Raw genomic sequence first — 16162 nt, 5'->3', positions numbered from 1 at the left:
CTAGCGTCAGCCCCTCGAGGGCAGAGCCCGCGGCGGCGCCGCTCCCGGCTCCCTGGCCAGTCACCAGCCGGGTCCCGGACCGCGCTCTCTGCAGAGCCGAGCGACGGTGCTGTGGGCGCGACCGCCCGAGTTTGAATCCGCTCTGCCTCTGACTCGCTGTGTAACTTCAGGCAAGTCGCCTCCTCCCCCTTGGGCTTCAGGGTCCCCATCTGTCGGGCGGAGACAGTGGTAGCGCCCGTCTCATCTGGCGTTAGAAGCGCCAAGAGGGTTCGTGTCTGTCAAGCGCTTAGCACGGGGGCCGGGCTCCCTGTTTCTGCAATGAATGAGCTGCAGATGGGGTCCCCCCCCGCCCCCGTCCTGGGCTCAGCCACAGAGCCAGCTCTTTGAGCTCTCTCGGCTCGCCTCTACCGCGCTTCTGGGAGGGGGAGCCAAGCCGCAGCAGCCACCCTAGAGGCCCTCAGGGCGAGCTTCCCTCTGCGTCCCCTTGCATCCTCCCTCGACTGCATTTCCAGTTCTGACCCGTGGCAGGGCCTGGGGCGCCCTTGACCCCCCCCTCCCCGTTTTCACCGGCTCTGCCCGGGAGCTCGATTTCCCTCCGTCTCCGCTGCCGCAGTCGGAGCCCAGGGCCCCGGTCTGTCCGCGGAACCGCCTAGAGCTTTCTTCTGGTCTCCGGGCCGGGGCTGGGCGAGCCCACCAGAGACCTCAGCCCGGTGCGGCGGGGGCTGGCCCGGGCACGGGGCGCGGGGGACAGGAGGGCACGAATGCGGGGCTACAGAGGCCGAGCGTTCCGGACCCCAGTCGCGGGTAGCCCCCAAGCCGGGTCGGCAGTGTCCCAGAGGAAGCTAGGGCGCGCTCAGCCGAGCTGGTCTGGGCCGGGCTGCTTGCTGCGAGCGGGCTAGCCTGCGGCGGCAGCGCTTCGGCCGCGTTCCATGGGGTGCGGCCCGCTCTCCTTGGCATTAAACATGTTTGGTGTGCGCGCGAGAGATGGGCATTTTTCTGTGAAGGGGATTCACTGATTTCACCAGAGGGACCCGTGAAGAGAGAATGGGCAGGGGCGCCTGGCTGGTTCAGTCGGTGAAGGTCTGCCTTCGGCTCAGGTCATGAGCCCAGCCGCCTGGGATCGAGCCCCGCCTCAGGGGCTCCCTGTTTCTCCCTCTGCGCGCTCTCTCTCTCTCTCAAATAAATAAATAAATAAATAAATAAATAAATAAAATCTTAAAGAAAAAGAAAGAATGCTTGGGAATCACAGGTCTGGTACTCAAACGGTGGGAGGCATAATAGTCCATGGGAAGGGCACAACCTCACCTTCAGGGGCTCTGTCACACGCCTGCCTGTGACCTTGGGCAAGTCACTTTACCTCTCTGCAGCAGTGTCCTTCTCCATAAAGCGGGGATAACAGCAGTGCCTACCCTACAGGGTTTTTGAGGGAAAAAGACAAGGCAAAGCCCCTAGTAGAATGTCTGGAACGTGATAAGGTAGGCATTAGCATTGGAGGAGAAGATCACCTGGTGTGTGTGTGTGTGTGTGTGTGTGTGTGTGTGTGTGTGTGTGTGTTTCTGAGGTTAGGCAGTATGGGATGTGGAACAAGAGTTGGCTCCAGAATTTACGCCCAGTTGTCTGGCAGGCTGGTGGCAGGATCTAGAAGATGGTATCTGCTAGGACGGATCTGCCCCTAGAAGCTGTAGGCAGCCCCATCTCACCCCCTAAGGCTGAGCTGGCAGCAGGACTGACTGCCCTTCGATCTAGAATGGTTTTTAGGGCACACCAAGGTGATCCCTCCTAAATAGCTCCCCTCCCCTTCTGCCACTCTCTGTGTCCTAAGGTTCCTGCAGTCAGAGTCACCCATCACCCGAGCAACAAAGCCTTCGGTAAAATGTATGCTCAGCGGCAAACCTGTGTGGGGGCTCAGGGTGAGGCCCGGTGACCAAGGCTGACTTTGTTCTTGAATCACTTCATTTTGTCCCAGGAACCACATTGCTCAGAGTTGCTCCGGGCTGGCAAGCTGTCTTCTTGAGTGAGGCGCAGTGGACGGCCTGGCCCGCGCTGTAAGCCCAGGGGGCTCTCATTCTGCCCCCCCCACACGCGGGAACCCTTTCTTCTCAGAACAGCACGGCACTGTTTTTAAAGGTCATCTATGTCATTCCTGTATGGGTTTAGAAAGCCCCTGTAATTAGGCAGCGGACTTCTCTTTTGTCCCTGTAGTACCCGAGGCACCTCCCGTTCTGTGGCGGGCCACACCGCCATGCGTGTTCCTTTGTAGCTTTATAATTAGTTTTCCTTTGTCATTTTCTACATATTGTATTTGCCTACTAATTAGGTTTAGTCCTGACGCCTGTAATTTTCATTCATCTGCTCAGAGACAAGTGTTTATTCGTTGTCTGCTCAGAAATAGTTTTCTGAGGGTTTTTATAACACGCAATATCCACATAGTTTTATTTGCCTATGAGTTAGATTGTTGGCGTTATCATAAGTAACGACTGTCATAACAGAAACAATGGTTATCTACCAAAATCCTTGGATCTGAGTCGCGTTTAGGAAGCAGTTGAGGTAGGCTGGCTCGGCCAGAAGAGCATGTGACTCTTGATCTCGGGGGCGGTCAGTTCGAGCCCCATGTTGGGTGTAGGTTACGACAAAAAATAAATAAGCCTTTTTTAAAAAGGAAGTCATTGAGGTAAAAAGTTGGGGAATTTAGGAACACAGTGCCGTAAAATGTTCTCTAAATGATATACACGTTTCCTGGTACAAACTAATCCAAGGGAGAGAGGACAGATCCAAGTGGCCAAAGATGAGGGACCTTGAAATCTGAACACTGTTTGGGTGTGTCTAAATGATTCGTCCTCTAGTTTTAACTAAGACCGCAACACCACTTGGCAATCCTGCCCCATGTCCCTAATCAGTTCCTCTTCAGTGCCACTGGCTGGCCCACAGATTCAACTCAAATGCAACAGCGCCCCCTTCCTCTCTGCCGTGGGCACTGGATGTGCTTCCGGGACCCCCTTCAGGACTGAAGGACTCAGCGGTGCCTGTGGCCCGTGGCCCTCAGCCCCCTTTGGGGATCACTTCAGCTGAAGAAAGCAGCTCCGCCCGACGGCAGGCCCCCTTTCCAGGGCAGCCTGCACCCCATGAAGGACTGAGTATAAAGGCCCAACCCCCTCGTCCCCACTCCTAGCTTCAGAGCTTCCCATGGGGCTGCCCGAGGCTTTGTGGAACCCACGTTGCAACCCAACATCTCCTTCCTCCCCTCCTGCTCCCATTCCTTCCCTTCCATGGGTGGTGGAGGTCCTCCCAAGAGCCCTCCCTAGTAAACCTGCTGATCTTGATCTCAGAATTGGCTTCTCGGGGTACCTGTGGGGCTCAGTCGGTTAAGCGTCTGCCTTCGGCTCAGGTCATGATCTCGGGGTTCTGGGATCGAGCCCTGCATTGGGCTCCCTGCTCAGTGGGGAGTCTGCTTCTCCCTCTCCCTCTGCCACTCTCCCTGCCCGTTCTCTCTCTTGAATAAATAAAATCTTAAAATAAAAAGAATTGGCTTTTCAGCAAACCCAACCTGTCACACTCTCTTCTCCTGCCCCCACCCCCCTCCTCCTGCCCAAGGCTGAGACCCACCTCTCTGGTGTGCTGGGGTCCAGTCCCCTTCACCTCCCCTTGGGCCTTGCTCCATCACTCATTTTCTTTCTCTTTCCCAAAGCTTCAACCTACCCACCCCCTCCATCTCTTCCCCTCAGCATGGAAATTTGAACAGCTGTCTTCGACAAAAACCTCCTTTGACACAGAGCCCCCTTCAAGCTTCTGTTCTTTCTAACCCTTCACAGTCTAAGCTTCTGGAACTGCCCCGCTGCCGTCTGGTTTCGGCCCTGTCTCATTTGACTTCTCTGGGGCATCTGGCTCTGATGGTCAATCTCTCCTCTCTTCATTTCCAGGACACGTGGCTCTCTCCCACTTTCTTTACATTCCTTCAATGCTGTGATGTCCAGAGCCCCACCCTTAGCCCTTTCCTTCTTCTGGAAGTCATTCTTTTTTTTTTTTTAAAGATTTTATTTATTTATTTGACAGAGATAGAGACAGCCAGCGAGAGATGGAACACAAGCAGGGGGAGTGGGAGAGGAAGAAGCAGGCTCATAGCGGAGGAGCCTGATGTGGGGCTCTCCCATAACGCCGGGATCACGCCCTGAGCCGAAGGCAGACGCTTAACCGCTGTGCCACCCAGGCGCCCCTCTGGAAGTCATTCTTGACCATGGCTTCAACCACTCCCATAGGTCGAAGGTGTCCAAATTCCTACCTCCAGCCCAGACTTCTGCTGCTGAGTGATAACACTTTTGAATCCAAGTGGCTATGAGACAGTTCCCCCTTGACGTCGCACAAGTACCTCAATGCCAGCCTATCCACGATGGCGCTCGTCTCCACCCCTTCCGCAGCCTGCGTCCTCCCTGTGTTCCAGTCTCAGTGAATGGGACCACCATGTACCCAGTGACTCAAGCCGGAAAACCGGCACTGTTCTAGGCACGACCCCCCTCCCATGTCACCTACTTCTCCACAACAGTCACCTTCTGTTGATTCTGCTCATTCGAAGGTTCTCAAATCCCTCTTTCCTGCCCTCACTGACAATGTCTTAGTTTGATCTTTGGACCCATATAACCCCAATGACTGCAACAAGCTTCCTCAGCAGCCTCTCCGCCTTGACACCGCCCTTCCCTCTGCTGCCGGAGCAGTGTTCCTTCAAAGTCACTTGGATCATGGTGCTCCCCTGTTCCAAATGCCTCAGTGGCCCCCTGTTGCCTTTAGGATGAAGTAAAGACGCCTGTAATTGGTGCCTCTCTGATCTGGCTACCGCCTGCCTGGCTTCCTCACCCCCCAACCCCGTCTAGTGCTTTATATTCTCGCGTAACTGGACTGCTTGAAGTGCTTTGAACATGCTTCATTCTCCCATGTCTCAATGCCTCCTTTGTGCGTGTCCTTCTCTCTGGAAAGCTGCCTCATGACTCCCCAGCTCCTCTTCCCTCCCCCAGCCCCCATCTATGCTGCAAGTGTCCTTGCAAACTTCCCAGGCTCTCCAAGGCTCTCCGAGGCTGTCTCCAGCCTGCGCGTTTTCCCTCCTCTTTACAGACATCCGTAAGACCTAGGGCACCTTCTTCACTGCCTCTCCTTCCAGGTCTTTCTTTCTACCGGACTCGAGTTCCTTGAAGCCAACTGTTCCATCCTGTAATCCCAGTACCGGGCACGGGGTTTGGCAGTTGGTTGCCCCGTATTAAGGGCTTTGGGGATGGATGCCTCAATGAGATGTGAGGGGGTAGCAGGAGGAGAAAAGAGAGCAAGAAGCTTGGGAGGAGACAGAAGGCAGATGCCCCCTCTCACGATTTCGCTTGCCCCGAGGTCTGTGGCTGGCTGTGGCCGCCTCACCTTCCTGGATTAGGAAAGGAGCACAAGCGAGCCGGCCACACTGGCCACAGCCAGGCAGAGAAGACCCTTGCCCATAGCCTGGTGACCACTCCCACCCGGGGGGGTCTCAGAGAGCAGGGCCTCCCACCCCAGCCCTCTGCTGGCTGACCCACAGGAAAGAGGGGAAAGAGAATGTCAGCAAGGCTTTTGTCTACAGTGGCCGCTGACAGCTCAGGGGCTACAGAAGGACTCCAGGAACGCAGCGTTGTCCACGCCCTTGGCCTTTGGGCTAGCTGGGCCGAGCCTGGGGCAGCTCTGCTCCACAGAAACCTCTTCCTTTCTCTCCCAGGGCGCTAGCCAAATATTTTCTGTGTGCTGTGACATGAAAAAGGTTGATTAATATCGTCAAATGATCTCTAATCATTCTGATCAGGCTCCAAGAATTTCTTGAATGTCCACTTGGGGCCTTGGCATCTTGAATTTACCCATACATTTCTCCCCAGTTGAAACTTTTTCTCGTGTCTTAAAATATGGCAGGGGTCTTTTTTTTTTTTAATCCCCGTTTTCCAGGGAAAGAAAGCAAGCGCAGCAAGGTCCAGAGACCTACCGCACAGCACTGTCAGAGACAGATCGAACCTGGGAAGCCTGGTAAAACAGCTTCCAAAGAACAGGAAGATGAGGGAGCCCAGCTTCTGGAGAGGCAGGTGGCTGTGAGGCTGAGCCCTCGAAGGCTGTCTGGTCACAGTGCACTTACACTCTGCCCACAAGGGGTCAGTAGGGTCCATAGCAGCAGAGTGGGGGATCTGGGGGCATCCCTCCTAATGGAAGGCGGAGCCATCCTCCCTGCTCCCCTACCTGGTTCCCGGCTGCACAGCAGCTGCGTGAAAGGAAATCCTTCTACCACCAGAACTTCTAGGAAGTGCCTCTTCCCCTGATGTACCAGGGGTTGGGACTGGCCAATGGTCTACTTATCCCGGGAAGGTGGGCGAAGTTCCCAGGGGCAGCGCCTTATTATCCGGCCAATCCTTCGGATGTGACAAGCCATGAAGGGCAGTGTACCCGTAGATGGGGCACCTGCTATAGCTGCCCCCCCGCCTGAAGGGCGGCAGTTGCTCCACAGGTGTAACTGGAACCCAAAATATCACAGGGCTGGGTCTGCCAGGCCAGAACCCTCCCGGGGGAGGGAGGCTGAGGGAGGGAGAGACTTGAAGAACTATATATACAAAGCATCTCCAGGATTCAGAGTCAGGCAGACCTGGGCTTGAATCCTGACTCTTCCTCTTATTAACCATGACCTCGGGCAACTTAAACTTAACTCCCCTATGCCTCAGTCTCCTGCTTGGTAGAACAGGGAATTAAAGGCAGGTGCCTTTCAGGGTTGTTCTGAAGACTTCTTCACTCATTCATGTGACAGACAGCAGACAGCCTAACCTAGACTAGCTACTGGGTTCAGGGGCTATGACCACGCTTGGATTCGATATGCCTGGCACAGAGCACGTGTCGACTCATGGTAACTTCTTGAAGGTCAGGCCATGAATTTGGGCTCAAATCAGTAGGCAGCTGGAGACATCCTGAACAGCAGAGAAGCAGGAGGAAAGCACCACTGGGGAAGGCTTCCACTGCTATGAGCAGTGCGGCGGCAGGATTGCAAAACGCCAGCCGTACCCTTCCCACAGCATCAGGAGACGGGGCAGAGCAGAGTGAGAAGCCTAGGACTTGCACTCACAGGGAGTTGAGCCCACACTGCCTTTGGGGACAGGAAGTGGCGAGGGGGGGCGGAGCCGAGGAGCAGCTTCCTGTCTGCTCTCCCGGAAGCTGCTGGGCTTCATTTTGCTGATCACCTTGCCTGCCTAGCTGCGGTGGTTTCCTGCGGGGAGAAGGTGTGGGCATGCCTATGCGGCTGCAGGGACTTAAGCCAGAGCATTTGAAGGACACGAGAACACAGGAGTGTGAATATGCCGCACTGTGGGTGAGGCCTGACTCCTCTGACTCGGATAAGGACATCATGGGCTGCAAAGACCCCAATGCCCTCGAGTCCTTTAGTAAATGGTCAGCCATGCATTTATCCAAGCCTTTCGGATGCTGCAGCCCTATTTTTTTCAGTTGGCCTCACCAACTGGAATGTTTTCTGCACACTTTTGCTTCCTCCTACAGAGAAATTCGTTTGCGAAAAACACACTTCTCCCCAGCGTCGAGCGATGCCATCTTCTGGTGCATCAGAATCCCCCCTAGATTGCAGGGGTACGTACCAGCAGCAGCCCCCAAAGCCGGCAAAGCTGGTGAAGGCGATCTAGAGGAGCCCCCCGAGATAATTTTCTACATCAGCCAACTGAGGATCAGAGAAGTAAAGTGGTTGTCAAAGGTCTCCCAGCCACTAAGTGGTAGGTTGAACTAGAAATTTCCATAGGTTTCTAGTCAGGAGACTGGGCTATGTTTGTTTTTTCCCCAAGCCAAATGGCTTCCCATCTGGGATGTACTTTTCTGGACTTCCCTCATTGCCTGTAGTCTCCCTCCCTGCCCTAATTTCCTTCCATTCTGTCCATACAGGCACAGCTGGTGGCTAGACCTAAGTGGTTTGTCAGGGAGTGGAGACACAAAGCTAGCTTAGGCTAACTTCTGCAGAGCCAGGGTCCAGGAAGCAAAGCCGTGGACCTTCCCGTCAGGCGCCAATGTGACATACGAGAGCCAGAGTCCTTTCAGGGCTGGACTGAGGCTGAAGCAAGGGACCTGTGGAGAGGGGGAGTTTCTAGGCTAGGGACTACAGGCCGGGGTTTCCAGTCAGGGCCATCCTGGTAATACTGTGAGGAAGTTAGATCAAAGTGAGTTGGTATAGAAGAACCATTCATTTTTTTTAAAGATTTTTTTTTAAGTAATCTCCACCCAACAGGGGGCTCGAACTCACAACCCTGAGTTCAAGAGTCACATGCTTTACCGACTGAGCCAGCCAGGCACCTAGAAGCGTTCATTGTTTTCAAGAAGACGTGACTGAGCGCCTTCTACAAGCCAGGCGCCGGAGCGGGTGTCCAGGTTATCAGTGTGAATGAGAAGGGCAAAGTCCCTACCTCCCTTCGTAGACTTAGCCTTGTGAGATCCAAGAAAGGTTTTTATTTGTTGGCTTTAAAAAACTCACACACATGAGTTTTAGTCACGTGTCCACCGTCTACCAAGTTTTGGTTGGGGTTGGAGTAGCTCTCAGACCTTTGAAACTTGTTTCTGGTGCCAAAGGAGTTCTGAACCTTGGGCTTAACCAGTGGCGTGTGGTAAATGTTTAACAGTCAGCTCTCTGGGGGGAAGTGAATACATGTATGGGTACCTAAGATAATTCTAAATTTTACCGATATTAAGTATGCATGCCACACACATCACATATAATAAAATGCATATAACATTATTAATAAAAGATTCATTATTAATAAATTAATTTTATAAATGTATTCAACTTGTTTCTTAGCCACACATCATTATCATTAATAATATTGTTGGCATTAAGTAATAATTTTAGTATTACTTGTTAATCAGTAGCTAACCAATTCTCGCAGAATGCTTTCGTGGGTTTTTGCCAGACTCTTGTATCTGTAACCAACTTGTGGTTGCCATCACTAAACAGATGTAGTTCTGACATGACTGTTAGTTGACCTTTTCATTTATGTGTGAAACAACAAAGACGAACGTCGGAACTTCATTCATTCCTCAATGCTGTGAGTGACTTCTCTCTTGACTAGGATCATGGTTTTCAGACACTGGGAGATGATTGCCCCATGATTTGGTATTATTCACAGTGTGGCAGCTAGCGACTTGGCTCACAGTTGAGTTTAATCTGCATTACTAACATTCCCCCCCCTCACTTTCTTAGGTCTAGCAAATCAACAACAACACCAAAAAATAAAGCAAAGCCTGATTAAGAGTATTTACTGATCTCTGAGTCGTAAGCACTCAGCCCGTGGCCGATCTCAAGTCACCAGCTCCACTGCGGTATTTCAACCACACAGATGCGGGAGATGAGCACGTAAGTGCACAGATGACCGTGAAATAGAGTAAAATGATTAGAAAGTGATGAGTGTGGGGCTATTTCTTACCGAATTTTTAATAGAATTAATTTCAGTGTAGCTTTAACAGCCAGCTCACGTTTGTGACAATGTCGTCATGAGCCAGAAGGAGCCAGCTCCAGGACACACCTGGGCTTGGCTGTATTTCCAGGTCCTGAATGACCCACATCCTTACTCCCACACCGCTTTGCCATTCAGTCAGGACCTCCCAGCCCACTGCCATGGATGGGGAGTGCCTAGATTCCAGAGCTAACCCTAGTTGCCACCTTGAATGAGGGCCCTGGGGACAGAGGGACACCAGGGGCTTTTCCACGGCTGGGTGGCCTCTTTCTACCTGAGAAAAAAAGGACAGGTGGAAGAGAGCCAGAGACACTCGCAGTGAGCCTGGAAGGCACAGCCCTCTGTCCACTTGGCCCTACTCCTGGGCTATAATTTCTTATTCAAGGCTTTCCAGAAAGGCTGGTGACCCTGGAGACTGTAGGTTAGGGAAGGGGGGCAAACCCTTCCCTCCTGCCTCTAGGATGTTAGCCAGAGCCCTGGAAGCTACTCCCGAGGGCTGTCCGAAGTTCGTTCTTGGAGTCTACTTTTCGGGCCCATTTCCTTTGCAGTAGGAGAGGGTGGCAGTGACTTTGGTCTTCGGTTGGGCCTCTTCCTGACTGGCCAAGTCTGTTCTGGAATCTGATTATGTCTGGTGGAAAGTCTGCCCAGCATTCTAGGCCATCCTCCAAGAACAGGTCACAGACGAACCCTGTTTCCTTCCAGGCCACATGCCCTTGTCTCTGCTCTCTAGGTCACCCCCAGGCAACTTAGCAGGTCCAGCTGCTCGGTTACGGTTGGGCCATGCTGGGCTCTGGATGCCACCGCATGAATGAGCGGGCTGTACTTGCACCTCGGCTGGCAGGTCTCCAAGCGCCCAGTCCCCGGCCCCACCCCAGCCCACACTCAGCGCAAGGACCAGCCCTCAGTGACTGAATGCATCAATGAGGACATGCCTGGCGGACAGTCAAGATTGCTTCCTGGTGAAGCAGAATCACAGTGTGGAGCCCGGTGTGGAAGCGCTCATTTTGGAATCTTGTCCAAGAAGTGTCCTCTATGATTGCTAACACTTGGGGGGGGGGCAAACTCCCCAGTCCCCACCTCCACGCATACACAGCTTTTACCAGTTAGCTGTTCAGTAACCAGGAAGTTTGGACGCCAATATCTTCCTTCCAACCTAAGAGAAAAGTCACCTTTACCCCTCAGCTCTCGGCGTGCGCCACCCCACCCCGCGCCTCCCCTGCCCGGCTGCTGGCCCAAGTGCTGACTGGGAGCGGCTGCTCTTGGCATCAAGCCTGAGAACATCCTGTACCGCTGAGAGGCTGGGCCGGCCCTCCCTGGACGCCGCGGGATGGGAAGCCACCATCCCGGGGTGAGGACGGAGACGATACGGGCTCAGGACCCTCTGAAGCGGGAGGGATCCCAGGGGACAGAGGTACAAGCGGTCCGCTCCCTGCCAAGCCCCCGCACTCCACCCACCCCCACCCCAGCATCCACACACTGTCCTCCGGCAGACGCCTTTGGACAACACCATTCACGGGGGTGAGGGAGAGAGAGAGAGGGCAGGCCTTCCGAGGAAGTCCACAGAGAGGCATGGCACTGGAGTGCCCGTAGCGAGATGTCTCTGGGCCCACGGTCGCTGCCATCCTTCTAACAATGCCGGATGCCCAGCTCCGGGGAGCACAGCCACCTCCTCTCAACACGTCCTGGGTTGAGTGACCCTCCAAGGGTGCCAGGCTGGAAGTTCTAGTGTCCATGTCCATGTGTGTGCGTGTGTGGAAATATTAAAACTGTGTTTCCAGACCAGACTCTGCTCCTGTGCTCCAGAGCCTCCAATCCAGGTGTCACTTGGATGTCCCACAGGCAACTGCTGTTTCACATCCCCTATGTTTCTCGTCCCCTCTTTCCCCCTCGAACCCACAGTCGCTCCTGCCCCATGATCCCTTTCTCAAGAAATCGCGCTGCCACTCAGCTCCGCGGCCAAACGGGAAAGCTGGGCGCTCCCTCACCGCACAGCCCCGTTTCCCTTGGCCACCAAGTCAAGCCTGTCCTGTCCTGCACACTCGAGCCTCATCCAGCTGGCCCTGTACAGCCTGACAAGACCTCAGGTCAGCTCACCAACTTCTCGAAGCACGGTGACAGCCTCTTCAGGTGCTTTCTTGCCTCCAATCCTCCCAGCGTCCCAGCTGCACCCCCCACACCAGTCCCACAGCCCTGTCCCTAAACCAGTCCCGAAAGATGCGCCCGAGGCAGTGGGGACAAGGCCCACATGCCCAAACGCATCTTTCTCTCCAACTTGTAGGTGCCTGAAATGCCCCTTATTTCGGTAGTTTCTGGGGACATGGCTGACCTATTAGCTAGCTGGAGCAGAACCCAGCTTCTCTGACTTTTCCTACTGGCATCGAGTTTTCCTGGGCAGAAAGGAAGGAATGTGACATGAAAAGTTAAGTGTTGACACGGATGAGAAAGGCAGGCGAAGGCCCAGAGTAGGGTCATGTGCAGGTCTGCAAGGCTAGAGGCGATTCCCAGGATTCCAGAAAAGTGGCTTCCCGGAAAGGGCTGGGCTGGGTCTTGAAGGGACCACCTAGAAGAAAGTGTGCCCAGAGGAAGGCCTTTACCTGGGGAAGGGAGGGTGGGAACCGGACGGAAACTTTCCTCCTGGGGTCTCTCGGGAGTGGAGCCATCCGAGACTTCCCAGAGGGAGAGGGCTACATCTCCCAGGAGGGGGTTGGGCTTCCTTCCAGAGGGGGCAGAAACCGGGGAGAGGGAATTGGGGGTGGGGCTGTAGAAGGAGCTCCCACTCTCCCCTCTGAGACCTCTGACTCCAAGAGGTGACAGCCCCACATTTCCCCCCAAACATAATTACCCCGATGCCTCTCCCCGCTTAGCCTGCAAGGGGCCCGTCTTCCCTCTGTGCTGGCTCTTCCTCTGAGGCCAACCCCTCTCCCTGCAGTCCTTGGGAATCCACCTTTTACCTCTCTCAGCCCCGCAGCCCTGTAATGTGCACGGGAGGTGAGGAGGGTTCCAAATCCCCAAACTACCCAAAGCTACAAATTACAAAACAAAACATGAGTCAACATTGTGGCGCAAGGTCTTTTTTTTTTTTTTCCTACAGATACAGGTTGTGTAGACCTCATTGTCCTCAGGATTAAAGTCCAGATTCCAATCATAATTTGCAAGTCTCTTCCAGATCTGGCGGCGGCTAAATGAGGAGATGTCGGTCAAAGGGTACACACTTGTGTTTATGAGCAAGTTCTAGAGACCTAACAGCGTGGTGGTTATAGTTAATCAGACTGTATTATATACTTGAAAGTTGCTAGGAGGGTCGATCTTAAATGCTCTGAGCACAAAAAAGAAATGGTATATGACGGGATGGACGTGTTAGTGAGCACCCTGATGCTTGTCATTTTGCAATATACAAACCACGTTGTACGTCTTACACTCACATGGTGTTATCTGCGAATTACAGCTCAGGAAAGCTGCAAAAACAAAGGTCCGGCTGCTGGTTTTACCTCTCAGCGCTCCCCCAACCCCTGTTCCTTTGTATTTGACAGCATTTTTAAATTTTTATTTGGAAAGAATTCCCAATTTAGAAAACACTGGAAGAATGAAAATAGCACAAGGAGCACTTGTATAAGCCTATTGTTAATATTTTATCATTTGGGTTCTCTGTCCGCCCGCATGCACACATCATGTGTATACATTATCTATACACACACACATGCGCACATTACATATATACATCCTGAATACCATTTTATACTCGCACATACACACTTCTGTCTGAGCCATGTGAGGGGAGGTTGTATGTATCATGATCCATTACTCCTACACTTCAGTGAATTTCCTAAGCAGAGAGACATCCTCTCCCACAGCCAGAGAATGGCTTTCAGTTTCCTACATGGAACAGTGTTACAATACTTTTTTTTTAGGAGGGGGAGAGAGTGAGCGCGCGGAGGGAAGGGGAGAGGGGGAAGGTGAGGGAGAAGCAGACTCCCCGCTGAGCACGAAGCCCCAACGTGGGGCTCGATCTCAGAACCCTGAGATCACGACCTGAACCAGAACCAAGAGTCAGACGCTCAACCGGCTGAGCCAGCCAAGCACCCCTAGAGTCAATCAATACTTTCATCGACTGTCCACACTGCAGTTTTGTCAGGTGACACACTGATGCCCTTTAGAACACTTCTTCCCTTCCAGTACAGGAGCTACTCTAGCGTCAGGTGTTGCATGGCGTTGTTCTTTCTATGTAGCCTGCGTTAATCGGGAACACCCCATGCATTTGGGTCTTTATGACCTTGCTGCTTTTGGACAGATCACTTCCCCCTCCTGCCAATATAAATATTCACGTTTTTCTTTCCTGCCAACATTTCTCAGCAGAAGGCTCCTCATGGTTAGATCGGGGCTCTGCAATCTGGGGGCGCGCAGCTGATACCTGTCTCTGATTGGTGATGCGAATTTCGATCACCAGTTCAAGGTGGTGCCCGAGGTCTCGACCCTATAGCTACTTTTTTTTCTCCCTTGCATATAATAAACAGTCTGTGGGGAGACACTTTAAGACCATCAAATATCCTGCTTCTCATTAAAATCTCCACTGGGGGGCACCTGGGAGGCTCGGTCGGTTAAGCCTGGGACTCTTGATTTCCGCTCAGGTCCTGATTTCAGATTCCTGAGATCAAGCCCACATGGGGCTCCACGCTGGGTATAGAACCTGACCTACTTAAGATTCTCTCTCTCTCCCTCTCCCTCTGCCCTCCCCTAAATAAAAAAATAAAAATAAAATCTCCACTGAGTTTAGCATCCATTGACAATTCTTGTCCGATCCAGGCCTTACAATGATAGCTGCAAAATGACAAGTTTCCAGGGCACTTGGGTGGCTCGGTTAGTTGAATGTCCGACGGTTGATCAGGTCGTGATCTCAGGGTCCTGGGATTGAGCCCCATGTTGGGCTCTGCACTCAGCGTCGAGTCTGCTTGAGATTCTCTCTCTCCCTCTGCCCCCGCCCCTCCCCCTGCTCTCATGCACACACACGCTCTCCAAAAAGTCTTTTAAAAAAATGACAAGTCTCCGACTCCCACACTCCCTCCATCCACAGTCACCAATTGGTCCTTGCGCTCTAGCCATTATGAGCCACTGTCCATTTGCCACACCTGCCAGGTACTCTTGGCTAACTCTTATCTGTCCCTCAGCCTGGGCTGCCACAAATGGTGCACAACTCCAGGGGGTGCCATTCACATTGCGGCCATGCCAAGTGGCAGCTGAGGGTCTTGGTTTAGATGAAACTTCCTCCTGGAATCTTTCCCAGATTCCCCAAGCACTGGTCAGGCATTCATGCTCTTTGCTCCCAAAGCTGTATCAACACCCTCGTCACACTGTATCATAATTTTCTTCTTACTTCTTTGCCTCCCTCATTGGGCTACAAGCTCATCAAGGGTAAAACTTTTTCTCTCTTGTTCTCTGCTGTGCCCTGCCCAGAATATGTATTCAGCAAATGTCAGATCAGTGAATGAGTTTGGTCTCATGTTATAGCTAGTTAGTTAGCTGTATATATACATGTAGCTGGCTTCTCCGGCAGGGGACAAAGTCCTTAAGGACAAGAACCACACTTAACTCATCTCTGTATCCTCTTCCCCTTCCCTCAATACTTGGCACAGGGCCTGGTTCATAGCAGGCACTCAACAAAGGTTTGCTGACCGAGTCCGGATGTGTATCGGTTGATAAGGATACGCTCCCCTCCCCCACCTTTCCACAGAACCGCACTAAGCTCTGTTTGGGTGACATCTGGGAAGCAGGTGCCCTGCCCTTCGAACCCCCGCTCTTCTGGCACAGTCGGGCCCGGCCCTGCTTGCGCACAGGAAATGTAAGTGTATGTGGTCAAGGTCATTAGGGTTCCCATTACTGAGGGATGCCAAAAACTGAGTGAGTCTCCAAGGGTGACTGAGGGAGGTCCAGGACCCATCCTTGAGGTTTTGAAGTCTTCCTAGATGACAGTCCCTGGCTTCTCCCATGGAACTTTCCAGGATGCCCTGGCCAAGCTGACTCGGGAAGTCTTTCTGGGGCTAGGTCACTCGGAAGCCACACTGCTTGGGTCAGGGTAAAACAGAACAGAAGAGGCTTGGGGAGGAGGCGTTGAAGTTGGGCTGATAACCCAGCCCTCTGAAGAGCGCAGGGCACCTCCGCCGTCTGGAGCCCCGCCTGCCAATCTGACTGAATGAGCTCGGATGCCCACCAAGACCCGGACCTGGATTCCGGGCTGGTGTCTCCCTCCGCAGCCCTGCAGGGCCGCTGCGCGTTGCCATGGCAGCACAAGCGCCTTTGGGGAGGCTGAGGGCTTCGCCCAGTGCAGCAGCCAGAGCAACCTCTCCCAGAAGGCACTGGCTGGGGAAGCTCCCGGGAGAGCTCTTCTCAGCCCCTTAGAGGTGGGGGTGTGGCCCCCAGGGCAGCCCCAGGCAGAGGTCGGCATCATAGGACTTTAGCTAGCACAGTCCTGCCTTTAATACAGGAGTTTTTGTCTAGATAGAGGCTATTCTCCAGGCTTCCCTCTGGGTCAGAGATGCGCCACACACTCCACAGCATTCAGCTTTTTCCCAAGAGGAAAAACATGCACCAGCGGGCCCCAGATCCACGAGTGGCGGCCCTGAAACTTACAGCCAGGGACTAGGGGGAAAAGGATCTAACGCAGGAACTGCTAACATGATCATTTTCATTTT

The 16162-nt window shown here is 53.3% G+C and overlaps 1 long non-coding RNA gene across 1 annotated transcript; it reads left to right on the top strand.

The window, feature by feature from the left end:
- The first annotated feature begins 6912 nt into the window (after window positions 1-6912).
- Window positions 6913-11187, top strand: LOC117797505. Its single transcript, XR_004622518.1, has 3 exons — window positions 6913-7754; window positions 9227-9379; window positions 10210-11187. It is a non-coding gene; the product is annotated as an uncharacterized LOC117797505 (long non-coding RNA).
- Window positions 11188-16162: the final 4975 nt, after the last annotated feature.

The sequence above is a fragment of the Ailuropoda melanoleuca genome, chromosome X, assembly GCF_002007445.2.
Source record: "Ailuropoda melanoleuca isolate Jingjing chromosome X, ASM200744v2, whole genome shotgun sequence".
NCBI classification, from domain to species: Eukaryota; Metazoa; Chordata; class Mammalia; order Carnivora; family Ursidae; genus Ailuropoda; species Ailuropoda melanoleuca.
Note: the sequence above shows the minus strand (reverse complement) of the source record. Positions and strands in the feature narration are given on the sequence as shown.